The sequence below is a fragment of the Schistocerca gregaria genome, chromosome 1 (assembly GCF_023897955.1).
Source record: "Schistocerca gregaria isolate iqSchGreg1 chromosome 1, iqSchGreg1.2, whole genome shotgun sequence".
Classification (NCBI taxonomy): Eukaryota; Metazoa; Arthropoda; class Insecta; order Orthoptera; family Acrididae; genus Schistocerca; species Schistocerca gregaria.
This window is the reverse complement of record NC_064920.1, coordinates 547,980,417-547,995,309: the sequence shown is the minus strand read 5'-3', so window position 1 is coordinate 547,995,309 and position 14,893 is coordinate 547,980,417. Positions and strand designations below refer to the sequence as shown.

Genomic DNA, 14,893 nt, shown 5'->3' with positions numbered 1-14,893 from the left:
GCGAAAGTAATAACAAATTGGGCGAAATTAATAATCAATTTTTGCAAAAAAAAATAATATTTTGTTACCACAGGAGGACGGAAGTTAAGGCTGGCAGATACAGAAAACGTATGCGACAGTTTATTTGGTGGAATGGTGTCGTTTCGTCAATGACACCATTGACGGATTGTAGGAATGACTGGATGGGATTTGTCTACCTACAAAAACCGTTCCACAACGTAAAAAGATGCAAAATGTTTGAATTCTCTGAAAAGAATATTGCAGGAAAATGCGGGTAATTTAGAAATGATGTAGAACTATGGGGGAAGAATAAGAATGGACATTAACTTTCGGTGGGTCACTTTGGGCTCCAGCTGTCACAGATCATGTCTTCTGGATCTTGTACAACAGCTCGATAATGGATTTATTGGGTTTATCATTACCATACTTTTCTGTGATGGCTTTCCGGACTCGGCGCAACTGGTAAGTCATATGTACAAAGTGACAATCGATAGCCTTTATGTAATGTGCAAGGCATTTCCTTCTGAATTGACCAAAGATCATACCTGTAGCAGAAGAAATACATTCTCCTGTAAAACTGAATAAAATAATTTTGAGTGTCAGGCAGCTTTGCTATAAAACAGTAAAACATCTACGTCACCGACCTTAAACCAACTTTGCAGGTGTCATACTGAAGGAAATTAAACCGTAAATGGTTTTATTCAAATTGACACTGGCCGTGGACTACTATGAACTTATATTATCTCATAAAATAGCGTCATGTTTTGAACAGTCTGTAGGTGGGCCACTGAGTTTTAACTATCACTACGAGAAAATAAAGTTATGTAATTAATTTTTTGTTTCTTTGTACGTACACGTCTGAAATTCTGGTATATATTGCAACTCCGCGCTACAGTACCGTAGCACCTCACTAGAGAAGCCAAAACAAACTGGAGGAAGGGAGGAGGGAGATAATAAAGCTTAACGTCCTGTCGAAATACGGTCAGTAGTGACGGAGAAAAACGTCGGATTGTCTCAAGGATGGGAAATGAAATCGGCCGTACACTTTCAAAGGGACCATCCCGGCATTTGCGTGGACCGATTTAGGGATTTGCCGTCGTCGTCCCGAAAGCACGTCAAATGCGCTGATCACCGTGCCACCCCGCTCACTCACACACTCCGTCTTCAGGCCATGAGTGGCCTACCGGGACCATCCGACCGCCGTATCATCCTCAGGGGAGGACGTGGTGAAGTGGAGTATCGTGCGGCAATTTTTTTCCTTTTAAGGGAAACAACACAACAAAAATCGACGCCGAGTTGTTGGTGTACTCCAGAAAGTCTGATCGATCAAGTGGCAGGTCACCCCTTTGTGAAAAATCGTGAGTCGCAAGAGAAGAGGGAAGCCCTGTAGCTCGAATACGGCGTATCACAGTCGATGCGATAGTGGAAAAAGTGTGATATCAGCCGTGGATCGTGTTCAATATCTTGCACTACATTTAAACGTAACGAAGGTCGTCACACACGGGATTCGGTGACTGCTGGCATCCGTTCAAAAAGCGAGCCGAACCGAGGTAGTCAGCCAAATGTTGCGGTTGTGTCAAGCTAATCCACACCACTTCTTTAGCCGCCTAAGGGCAAAAGGTCACAGGAGGACACTACGGAAATCTGTAGACGAGGCTACCGAAGTCTGTCTAAATGGAGCGTCCAGGGAAGACGTGCAAGGGTGTGTTTTTGCTCCACGACAACGTCCCTACTCATTTTCCACAGGGCAGAGTCACGCACGCTACGTTTTTGGGCTAAGAAATTTTTCGTCGCCCCGTAGATTGTCCTGACGTGGGCTCATTAACTTAATTTTCCCCAGACAAAGAAACCATTACGTGGCAGACATTACCAGAACGACGACGAGGTGATTTTTCTTGAGAAACGTTCCCAAAATAGCCAGAGTGCAGACTTCTACGAGGCGTGTTTTTTAAGTAAGTACCGTTTCGAAATTTAAAAAAAAGACGTGCCAAGATATCTCAATTATTTTATTTTTACATGAAAGCCTGTACCTTAATCTACGCACTGACGCTATTACAGTCTGATTCTTCCTTGTTTACGTTGTGTACTGAGTGTTTAAGATGCCTCTGATAATCGTGAGTCCCGCCGACTGTGAAGTACGGGATGTTATAAGATTTCTTAGTGCCAAAGGCCTAAAAACGATTGATATTCATCGTGAGATCTGTGCAGTTTACGGAGAAAGCATTATAAGTGACGGAATGGTAAGAAAGTGGGCGAGAGCATTTAAAGATGGCCGCTCAAATGTGCATCATGAACAACGGAGTGGGCGTCCTTCGGTCGTTAATGAAAGTCTGGTGCAGGAAGTGGACAATAAGGTGAGAAAAAACAGATGCTTTACGATTTCCTCATTGCGGGATAACTTTCATAATGTTTCTCGTAGTGTTTTGTATGGCATTGTGACCGAGCACTTGAATTACCGAAAATTGTGCGCAGTTTGAGTACCGAAAATGTTGACAGATGGGCACAAAACCAAACGTTTAGACAGTGCATTGACTTTCCTTGAGCGGTACCACAACGACGCTGATGATTTCTTAAGCCAAACTGTTACGGGCGATGAAACATTGGTGGACTACGTCACACCAGGAACAGGCCATGGAAGTTGGCATCGTTTTGCTGCAAGACAATGCCCGTCCATATGTGGCAAATAAGACCAAAGATCTCATCACAGCTTGCCGGCCGCGGTGGTCTCGCGGTTCTAGGCGCGCAGTCCGGAACCGTGCGACTGCTACGGTCGCAGGTTCGAATCCTGCCTCAGGCATGGATGTGTGTGATGTCCTTAGGTTAGTTAGGTTTAAGTAGTTCTAAATTCTAGGGGACTGATGACCTCAGATGTTAAGTCACATAGTGCTCAGAGGCATTTTTAGTTCAAGTGATACACACTCGAGGATCCGCCTTTTAGTCATGCCCTCTCCCCTTGCAACAGTCACGCTTCGGTCCCTTATAAAAAGCCTCGAAGGGCCGACAACCGACAATTCCTGTCGGAAGAGCGTGCCCAGCAGGCAGTTGCGGACTTCTTCACGCGGCATACACACACACGGTCAGAGCGGAGAAAATCCCCGACGCGGCGTGGAACTGAACCCGGGGTCCCATGATCGAGAGTCAGGAACGCTAACCAGAAGACCGAGAGCTCCTGACAATTTATTGATAAAAGGCGCTTCGTACAAGGGAAAGTGGGCCACAGATTCTGTCGCCAGCGCCTGCAGAGCAGTGGCAAGCGCGCTGACGAGCAGCGGCTGCGAGCCCCCGGCTGATCGCAGCTGTCAGTGAACCGCAGACGGGCGCCTGGGCCGGCGCGGTGCAGCGGGGCGGACCGCTACGCGGAGTTTTTTGCGTAATTAACGTAACAGTGCGGCCGGCCCCGGCGCGCTCCACACGCGCGAGAGGGGCCCCCGCCGTCTGGACCCCGTGTGTGCACTGCATGTACAGACCGCCGGTACGGTAACGAGATGGGCGGCCAACACACAAAATACAATTAAGCTGACCCTAACGTGAGGTTACGGCCTCGCCGCAGTGGCTACACCGGTTCCCATCAGATCACCGAAGTTAAGCGCTGTCGGGCATGGCTGGCACTTGCATGGGTGACCATTCGGGTCTGCCATGCGCTGTTGCCATTTCCCGGGGTGCACTCAGCCTCGTGATGCCAATTGAGGAGCTACTCGACCGAACAGTAACGCCTCCGGTCACAGAAAACCATCATAACGACCGGGAGAGCGGTGTGCTGATCACAAGCCCCTCCTAACCGCATCCTTATCTGAGGAGGACACGGAGGTCGGATGGTGCCAATGGGCCACTTGAGGCCTGAAGACGGAACGCTGCTAACATGAGGCTGGTTTCAACTACAAAGCTTTAGTAGGCGTAGCACTGCTGGAGGTGGTATGCCGTTGCCTCCTCCGACCTCCGAATTGACTCACCCGCCCAGTTACACAGCTTAATTTTACCTCCGAATCACCGCGCAGTTTGCCATTTTGTATATTATCAAATCAGTGCCACAGGTAAAGGCGATAAAGGCAAGCAAAAAATTTAGTACTGTCCGGTGATCGAACCCTACATCCTTGAATTTTCAATCTGGCACTTACCCATACATTTAAGTTTTTTATTCGCAGATTTTAAAATTTCATAAAACTGCATCACTTAACAGAAAAATACAATTTACTGAAAATTATTTACACTGTTATTTACTGAGCGTAAAGCAAAACCTACAGAAAAATTTGACATGTGAAAGAGTAAAATAAGACATGCGAGGGCCGTTCAATAAATAACGAAATACATTTTCTTCTGAAGGCAGGTTGGTTTTATTCAGGATTGCAATACGCCGTATTATGGCCAACTCCTTTGGCTAAAAAGACCTATTTTTCAACATAATCTCCATTCAATGCAACGGCTTACGCCACATAACTGGGATCGCCTGCTGGTTGGTTTGGGATGTAAAGGGACCAAAGTACGGGGTTATCAGTCCCTTTTTTCTCATGCAAACAAGTCTCACGGTGAAACAATTTCCAAAAGGAGTTGGGGAAAGTAAAAAGGTTATAAAGCTAACGGGGAACCACACCGAAAGATAAAACGACAAAAGTGAACCAAAAGGGGAAAACGTATGCTAAAAGGAAAACTAGAGGAAAGTATTAAAATCATATAGCAGATGACCTGGGCCGGTTTTTCACCAGAATAAAAAACGATGAGCCAGCCACTCTGCAACACACTAAAATCTCCAACCTAAAAGACAAGGCGAGTTGAACAAACATAGGGACAAGGAGAATACCAAAGCGAACAAATAGCAAAGAAAGAGTGAGGAAGAGGTAAAATGGAGGGAGGGTGGAGACCTGGGGAGAAGGCCTGACGTCCACCCTTTGATTGTATGATAACCCCCCCCCCCCCTTCACGAATAAAACGTAAAACTAACTCAACCGTTGATGTATTGTAGCCCAACACCGTAGGCAGGGTGTTGGGAAGATTAAAAGCGTCTAAAATTGGGCTGTCCAACAAGATGTGGACGACTGTCATGTGGGAGCCTCAGCGTCACTGAGGTGGGTCCTCGCAATGGAGGAGGTGACCATATGTTAGCCAAGTATGGCCGATGCGGAGCCGTCAAAGGACAACAGAGTCCCTGCGAGTGGCTTGCATGATGACCACCATACACTCGTCGTCTCCTTGATAACACAGGGTTTATTTAGTGTGCTGAAGATGCGCCATCCAAGATCGCGAAAATTTTACGGCGGAAAACCGATCGGAGATCAGTCTCCGACAGGCCGATCTGTAGAGTTGGTTTACCGGTAGCCTGTTTGGACACGCTGTCAGCAAGTTCATTGACCGGTATCTCGACGTGTTCTGGAGTCCAGATGAAGGTCACTTAACGTCCACTGTTTCCAAGGGCATAAACAGACTGCTGGACAGCCATTACCAAAGGATGTTGAGGGAAGCACTGGTCGAGAGCATGTAGGCTGCTTAAGGAGTCACTTCAGATGACGAAGGACTCACTGGCGCAGGAGCGGATTTGCTCAAGAGCGCGATAGATGGCTACCAACTTTGTAGTGAAAACACTGCAGTCATCCGGCAAGGAGCGCTGTTCAGTATGCCCAATGTGCGCGTAAGCGAAGCCAATAAGACCATCGATCATTGATCCATCGACGTAGACCATTTCTGAGCCCTGGAACTCGCAGAGAAGAGATAAAAATTGTCGGTGGAGGGCCTCAGGTGGAACGGAGCCTTTTGGGCCTTGCGATAGGTCCAGACGAAGCTGTGGCCGAGGCATGGACCATGGAGGCATACGTAAGTGGACCCGCAGGACAAGTGGTACAGGAAAAGCGTCGAGTTCAGTAAGAAGCGAGCGGACACGGACGACAAGGGGATTCCCAGTTTTGGGCCGTCGTTGAGGGAGATGGATCGCTGTGTTAGGGAAAAGGAGACGGTAATTTGGATGACGATGCGAACTATGAATGTGGGCGGTACGGTTTGCAAGCAGTAGTCGTTATCGGAGCCGCAGTGGAGGAATGCCAGCTCCCACGAGGAGGTTGTTCACTGGGCTCGTTCGGAAAGCTCCCGTCGCGAGCCGAACTCAAAAGTGGGTAGGGTCCAGGAGACGTAGCGCGGAGGGCGATGCTGAACCATACACTACGCTCCCATCGCCAATTCGGAACTGTGCAAGGGCTTTGTACAGCTGCAGCTGTGTAGGACGGTCGGCACCCCAGTCGGTGTGTCTCAGACATCAAATAATATTAAGATGACGCCAGCACTTATCCTTAAGCTGACGAAGATGGGGAAGCCAAGTTAAATGGGCGTCGAAGACCAGTCCCAAGAAGCCTAAGTCTCCACTGTATCAAGTAGTTGGTCATCGAGATAAAGTTTGGGATGGGGGTGGACAGTCTGCCGACGAAAGAAGTGCATGACGCACGACATGGCGGCCAAAACCTGAAATTCTTGAGTGAGGACCCACGACTGCGCCGTCTGTAGGGCTCCCTGCAGCCGACGCTCAGCCACATCAATAGAAGAAGAACAGAAGGAAATACAAAAATCGTCAGCATATAGGAGGAGAGATACTGATGAATCTACTGCCAGTGTGAGAACATTGCTGGAATTTAAAAAAAGTGGGACACTCAGGAGAGAGCCCTGCAGACTCCATTCTCTTGTATATGGGGTGCACTGTGGGAACCACCGACGCGAGCTCTGAAAGTGCAGAGCGGTAAGAAATTCCGTATAAAAATCGGGAGCGGGCCCCGGAGACACCACTCATGAAGAGTAGTGAAGATATGGTGTCGCCAAGTGGTATCATAGGCCTTCGTCGGGTCGAAAAAGACAGCAATAAGGACTCCAGGTGGACCAAGTTGTCGGTGGTAGAGCGCCCTTGGTGAAAACGGCCCGGAGTGCCTATATGCCCACATGGTACCGTCTACTGGTCGACGTCAGAGCCGACGTCTTGCTGCATCAGTAACCTTCCAATCATTCAAGTGCCTCTTCCCGTGGTGTGCTTCATTGGGCCAAACAGATGGAAGTCGGAAGGTGCGTGACCCGGACTGTACGGTGGATGAGGAATAACAGTCCAGTTCAGTGTTTTGTGAGCTCCTCTCGAGTGCACAGACTTGTGTGAGGCCTTGCATTGTCATAAAAAAGGAGAAATTCGTTTGCATTCATGTGGCATGGAACACACTCAAGTCGTTTCTTCAGTTTCTGGAGTATACAACAATACACCTCAAAGTTGATAGTTGCACCACGACGGAGGGCATCAAACAGAATAACCCCTTAAGAATCCGAGAAGACCGTCGCCATAACTTTACTGGCTGAGGGCGCGGCTTTGAAGTTTTTCTTCAGTGGTGAGCGTCACTCTGTGGACTGCTGTTTTGTATGTGATTCGAAGTGATGAATCCATGTTTCATCGCCTGTGACCGACGTTCGGCAAAAATTGACACCATTAGCATCGTAACGCGCAAGCCTTTATTGTTCTTCTGTTAGGAGGCGAGGAACTCAGCGAACACACATCTTTGAGTACCGCAAGTGGTGTACATGTGTGTCAGCACAACCAACAAACACGACTAGTTGAGCGGCGAGATGTTTAATTGTGTTCTGTAAGGGTCTACGGGTTGCATGCAGCCATACGGTACGTAACACGCACTCGCCAGCCCGCCTATCTGGAATGCTGACAATTTGCTTGGTCAGTAATGTGCGTGCGCCAGACTTGCGGTCTTTTCAGATGCAACACATTTTTTGGTCCATCAGGCAGAAGGCAGTTGTACCTTAGGAAGGGTCTAAGCCGAAGGAGGGAGCTTTACGGTCTGGGGAATATTTTCGTGGCATTCCCTGGATGATCTCGTCATTCTGGAACACACAATGGATCAACACAACTATGCATCTATTCTTTGGAAACCATGCCCACTCTTAAATACAGTCAGTTTAAGCTCGGCACGTTGCTATCTACCAGCAGGACAATGCAACGCGTCACGTAGCTCGCAGTGTACCTGCTTGGTTCGAAGAGAACCAGGGTGAGTTTACCTAACTCCTCTGGCCATCTAACTCCCCAGACTTAAACACAATGGGGAATCTGTGGGACCATCTCGACCAGGCTGTTGGCGCGTTGCCTCCATGACTTGGAAACCTAGCGCAGCTGACCACGGCGCTGGAGTCCGCATGGCTCCACATTCCTGGCGGCACATTCCACGACCTCACCGACTCTCTAGCTGCACGCCTTGCAGCGGTCTGAACTGCTAAACGCGGTGTCTCTGTCTTTTGACGGATGGTTATATTAACGTGTCTGGACAGTGTAGATGAGCACGTATCTTAAAAATGGTTCAAATGGCTCTGAGGACTATGGGACTTAATTTCTGAGGTCATCAGTCCTCTAGACTTAGAACTACTTAAACCTAACTAACCTAAGGACATTACACACATCCATGCCCGAGGCAGGATTCGAACCTGCGACCGTAGCGGTCGCGCGGTTCCAGAACCGCTCGGCCACCACGGCCGGCAACGCATCTTAAACTGTCTTGCAAAGGCCACAAAATGAAGGGAAAAGCTGTCATCCCCGAAGGTTAGTTTAAACGCCACATTGCTTTACTGACCATAGTCCTATTGAACGACTTTGGCTGCCTTCGGTCTTTGAACTAACTTAGAGAGCTACACTCATGCTCATAAATTATTTATAATGCTGATACATGGTGAAACAACACTCTGGTAGGCGGTTTGCGGTTTTAATCACCTCGGGGTATGACCATGCGGTGTATCTGACCTGCGGCAGTCGCACGCTGGTGCTGGCAGCAGTCCACAGACGCGGAGGTGTGTTGGTGAATGTCAGAGTACGGTGCTGCGAGTAACTGTGCAGACGTTTTCAGACGTGCTAATGGTGACTATCTGTTGAAAATGGCTCAAAGAACACATACTGATGACGTTATAAAGGCTTAGAATACTAGGGCGACTGGAGGCTGGTCAAACACAGCAGGTCGTAGCACGGGCCCTCCGTGCGCCACAAAGTGTGATCTCAATATTATGCCAACGATTCCAGCAGACAGGAAACGTGTCCTGGCGCTACAGTACGGGACGTCCACAGTGTACAACACCACAAGAAGACCGATATATCACCATTAGTGCCCGCAGACAGATACGGAGTACTGCAGATAGCCTTGCTCGCGACCTTACTGCAGCCACTGGAACAGTTGTCTCCAGACACACAGTCTACACACGACTGAACGCACATGGTTTATTCGCCCGGAGATCTGCAAGGTGCATTCCATTGACCCCTGTTCACAGGAGAGACCGTAAAGCCTGGTATCAAGAACACAGTACATGGTCACTGGAATAGTGGTACCAGGTTATGTTCACGGAGAAGTCCAGACATAGTCTGAACAGTGATTCTCGCTGGGTTTTCATCTGGTGTGAACCAGGAACCAGATACCAACAAATTAATGTCCTTCAAAGGGACATGTATGGAGGTCGTGGTTTGATGGTGTGGGATGGCATTATGATTGGTGCACGTACTCCCCTGCATGTCTTTGACAGAGGGACTGTAATAGGCAGGTGTATCGGGACGTCATTTTGCACCAATACGTTCGCCTTTTCAGGGGTGCAGTGAGTCTCACCTTCCTCCTTATGGATGATAACGCACGGCCCCACCGAGCTGCTATCGTGGAGGAGTACCTTGAAACAGAAGATATCAAGCGAATGGAGTAGTCTGCCTGTTCTCCAGACCTAAACCCAATCGAGCACATCTGGGATGCTCTCTGTCGACGTATCGTTGCACGTCTTCAAACCCCTAGGACACTTCAGGAGCTCCAACAGGCACTGGTGTAAGAATGGGAAACTATACCCCAGCAGCTGCTTGACCACCTAATCCAGAGTATGCCTACCCGTTGTGTGGCCTGTGTACGTGTGCATGGTGATCATATCCCATGTTGATGTCGGGGTACATGCGCAGGAAACAGTGGAGTTTTGTAGCACATGTGTTTCGGGACGGTTTTCTCAACTTCTCTCCAAAGCCGTGGGCTTACAGAACTGTGTCGTGTGTGTTCCCTATGTGTCTATTCTATTAGCGCCAGTTTTGTGTAGTGTCACGTTGTGTGGCACCACATTCCGCAATTATCCTTAATTTATGAGCATGAATGTAGTTATAGGGGAACTACAGTTTAGCCTGGACACGTAACCGCAGTGCAACTTGACATTTTTCAAATCTACAAGCTGCCCTAAATGAACTGGACCTACTGTCGACTGAACCTCAGACCTTTTGATCTGGAGTCTAACAGTTTCGCATCCAGCCAGCGAGTCCCACACAACAGTGAGTTGATAGTTAAATGAAGGTTACATTTCCAACGGGCTAGTTGAAACTATTACACATGCGCGAAACAACATTTTGAACCACCTTTACACGTGATCGACCATGAGTTTGACACGTGTCTTGTAAATTAGAGATTCTTAAACCATGGTAAACAATGAGGTACACTTAAGATGACTTTCACACTCTTAGCAACCGGTGAGGAATTTTTGTCTCCGCACTTTGCAGAAACAAGATGAGGTCTGCACAGCTGATGTGATCTAAGTTCCACGGCCTTTACGACACATGTTACAACTTTCAATTAGCGTCTAGGGGCGTATTAACGGGCGTCCATCCTTTTTGGCATAGCGGGCGGATAGTCTTAATAACCGTATCGACCGAGCCTGAAGTTCATGCCATCCACGCTGGCTCCTCCTCTCGCCTCGTAACGCACGCTTTTACGACTGCCTGAATTACGTTCCAAGTTCTTTTACGGCAAAGCATTACAACGAGCCGTGTCCCGCGTGGCGTTAACTGGGGAAAGTCTGGCCCCCGGGTGCAGCACTGAAAAATGCGCCGAGTTAGGTGTAGTTAATTTTCGCAACCGTATCTGCTCCATCATATAGTAAAGCCGATCCAATGTCGTCGTCAGGAGCAGCGTGTGGATTATGTTGCGGCGAGCACTTCGGCATCATGTCTGCGTTAATCGAATTAGTAAAGTTGTTGGGTGAGTGATCCTCTAAACGCCCTGTACAGTTAACCTGAGCGCCTACGCAACTCCGTATTGCTGCACGAGTGGGAGTTATATTCTTCCTGTTAGACAATGCTTTTATAGACACGACTCCATGATGTTGGTTAAGTCCTCTGAGCAGTAATATTACCAAGATGCCCTCATTAAATATTCGCGTAGCATGATGGACGAAGTCTGACGCTGTAACAACTTTTCAACAACTCCCACACTTTCTTTCAAGCATCAGAAACTTCTGTGATTATACGTATGAACGCTTGCAGGACTGTATTTGCGTTTATAGGACGCCATACAATAAACAAACTGTTCAAGGCGTAGATATACGGCTTGTATTAGATGTAAATAAGGCTGCTTTTGGTATCTATAATGGTGCAAATATTGTTATTTAAACCTTTGAATCACTCTGATCAAGTGTTTTGGATAGTATCTCGCCCACATAATTCCCTGTAACTTCTACCTGTCAAAGTTCAAAATCTTTCTGAAAATCCATGGAACCTACTTGCATCTCTACGTCGAATTCCCGTATATTTTTTAGCTCTCTGTTTTACTGTGTTAAAATTGTCACTATAGGTTCACCGTATCCCTGACGTAGGTTTCTGTCGCTGTTTAACATGTATATCAATCTATTATAACCAGGGTAGACTGCATTGTTCTTTTCGGAGTCAGAGTAGGAAGCCAAAAGTACAGGGTGTTTCAAAAATGACCGGTATATTTGAAAATGCAATACAAACTAAACGAGCAGCGATAGAAATACACCGTTTGTTGCAATATGCTTGGGACAACAATACATTTTCAGGCATATGTGGACGTCATATGCTGTATTGATGATTCGAGAAAATGTAGGAAACGTGCAAAGGGCAGTACATAAGCCACATTTGTTGAGCTGAGCATGTAAAATTAAGATTTCAGCAATTAAAACTAGGGCAATGGCTTTCCTAGGCACGCAATCACAGATATAAAAAAAAATGTTACGATGGTAAAGTACTGGAGCATATTTTCGTTTGCAACATAACCTACGAATAAGACAAGTATATATAAATTAAAGAAGCAGTTATCGAAGAAAATGTGGAGCAATTGCAAGAGAAAAGAGATAAGTGAAGTTTTATGAAGTAATGACATTTCTCACGTTATTGAACGAAGCAGGAAATTGGACTGGTAGAAAGAAAGCAGTTAGCCAATTTGAATCATCAGAAATGGAGTGTCTCACAGATATAAAAGATTGCAGCACAGAAAATAAAAATCAGTAGAATCTACATAAGAGCAGAATGACAGAAAATTAATGAATGGGAAGAACAAATTGTGCTTACGTCGGAATCTAGGATAACAAAGCATCGTAAGCCTTTGAGGAGATCAGTGATCAGTGTACAGACCGATGACAAGAGGAGAAATCGGAACAGGTTTATTTTGACTTAAACCTGGAAAGCCATTAGAAAGAAGAACAGCTTCCTTCATGCGCAAGTTCCAACGGGCTGCTCCTGTTTCATCCGACAAAAACGTACGTAATGATAGTGTCGCTATTTGGGTAATTCCTGTCCAAATAAGGTGAAGGTTATTCCTTGTTAGCCAGCTATGGGGTAACGAAATGATTAGGATTTATAGTGGTGAAATAAATTACAACAAAGAGCATTGTAGACTATGCATTGGAGGAAAACCCATCAATATACTCCTCGGAAACAGAAAACGATTTCTATACTTATAACATCAACTGTAGATGCGTAAAAAATGACATGCTACATCTATGTCCGTATTCCGCAAGGCGTCGTAGGGTGTGACACTTTTGTGGAACCTGGAGTCTTGTTGGCAAGACAGAAAATGCGAAAGCAAATCACCTGGTTGTTGTTACAAAATGACCTGTAGCTTAGCGAACAGCTTATAATAGTACAGAAATTACGTGGCACGGCATTTGTTTATACTGTGAACGGCAGCGACCTTATCACACTAACTTAAAGTACGCCAGACGCTTGGAAATCTTCAATTCAGCTGTGTGATTTTCCAACAGTCTCTTGTAGTGAAACGTAACACTGAAATCATAAGATTTAAGAGAGCTACCGCAAGGAACGTCAAGTATTGAACTGAAAAACTACCGTAGGCTACGGCAGATTATCATTAGTGCCGGCCGGAGTGGCCGAGCGATTCTAGGCACTACAGTCTGGAACCGCACTAACGCTACGGTCGCAGGTTCGAATCCTGGCTCGGGCATGGGTGTGTGTCATGTCCTTAGGTTAGTTAGGTTTAAGTAGTTCTAAGTTCTCGGGGACTTATGAGCTCAGTAGTTGAGTCGCATAGTGCTCAGAGCCATTTTTTGAACTATCATTAGTAAGTGTAGACTACGGTAGCTACAGTCGTACCCGCGTAACCTGTACGTTTGGTGAGTTGCATACCTACCGGGCGTTATCTCATAACGATCGCTTTCTTTACGTATGCGCTCAGTGTCTTACTATATCCCCCTAAAAAGGGGAAGCGGTGAACCGTCTAGGGACTGAGTAAGGATATATAATGGGCCAGGTAACGTACGGAACATTTTTGTTCTACATAGTTATCCTCCTGTCTGTTACTTAAAAGTAAACAGAATTTATAGCAACATTGAAATTGTAGTAAGACTAAGGAAACAAATAGAAATCTATCACACAGCGCTAGAAATCGCAATTTTCTCAACAAAAAGCTAAAATGAAATTAAGACTGTGAAACAAATATATATCAAACTTCGTCGAAATTATATTAGAAATGTTTCTGTTGTTCATAAACGACTTTCCCATGTATCAAGAATAACAGAATACTCTTGCCCTGATCATGGCGAGGAACGTTCAATTGAGTACAGAATAACTACAATAATAACTTGTAATTTTTGTGTCTGTGCATGTAAATTGTATTTGCATCGAAAGCGATTGCTTTGGTTATGTAAAAGCAGAGAAGTTACATGATCGAATAATTTTTGTTATTTACAAAATGGAGTTTATGTTCTGTCAGGATATAAAAGACACAACGGACTAACACGGAGTGATTTTCGGTGCTAATTATGCGCCAAACAAACAACAAAATTTAAAAAAAGCAGAAGTTCTTCGATTCCCAGTTTCTCTTTCAGACGTTCATTTATGTTTTTTTTCCCAACCAATGCCGCCAGTACTACCGACAATCTACCATTTACTACGTCATTCATGTGGTGTACCAAAACTACCGAACTCTAGTTTCGATAGAGCGCAACTCTAGTCACGTCTGATGACCTGTTGTTGTCTGGGTCTGCTAGTCACGGTGCAGTTATTTTTACCCTCTGTACGTGGGGGGAACCGTTAGCCAAGCACTGCTACCAGGAGAACTCGTTCCATTCGGCTGCTAAACGTCCGAGCTTAGCTGCAGTACACAACTGACAACTTCCCGAACAGGCTTTTTGTGCTGTAATGTTAAAATGATAGACAACAGTTATAAGACATTTTCTGTTGATTGGGTTTTCCATCGAGACAGAATGAAGCAATCATCTTCATCTTAACGCTCCAAAGGCCTAGTTTGTTGCTAAATCGCAATTTAAATCGGCATACACGCCATCAAAAATTTAAACACAGTTCAAAGAACAAAACTCTATGATTTTTCGTTGCTTTCAAACTTTGCTAAGATTGTGTTTAACACGGATCACTTTTGCTTGGCAATATTTTCTGCTCTTATCAGGTAGTTCTGCCATCTGTTTCTCCTTTTCTGCCTCTTTTCCCATCCCTCTCGATTTCTCGCATCTCATTTCTCTTCGTGCATCTATACGCTGTCTGTTTAACTGGAAATTCCAAGATCACGTACGATTAGCCAATTCGTTTTCTCCGTTTACTGTCTAAATACCCCACCAACCGTAAAAAAATAATGGCCTGAAGGTGAGTGTTGAAGGAAAACAATTGTCT

General features: G+C 46.0%; 1 protein-coding gene and 1 pseudogene across 7 annotated transcripts in view; one reads left to right on the top strand and one right to left on the bottom strand.

The window, feature by feature from the left end:
• The window catches only part of LOC126355963 (uncharacterized), a 628,239-nt gene that overhangs the window by 25,827 nt on the left and 587,519 nt on the right, over positions 1 to 14,893 (bottom strand). The window lies entirely within an intron of this gene.
• LOC126288877 (5S ribosomal RNA) lies at positions 3,532 to 3,650 on the top strand (annotated as a pseudogene).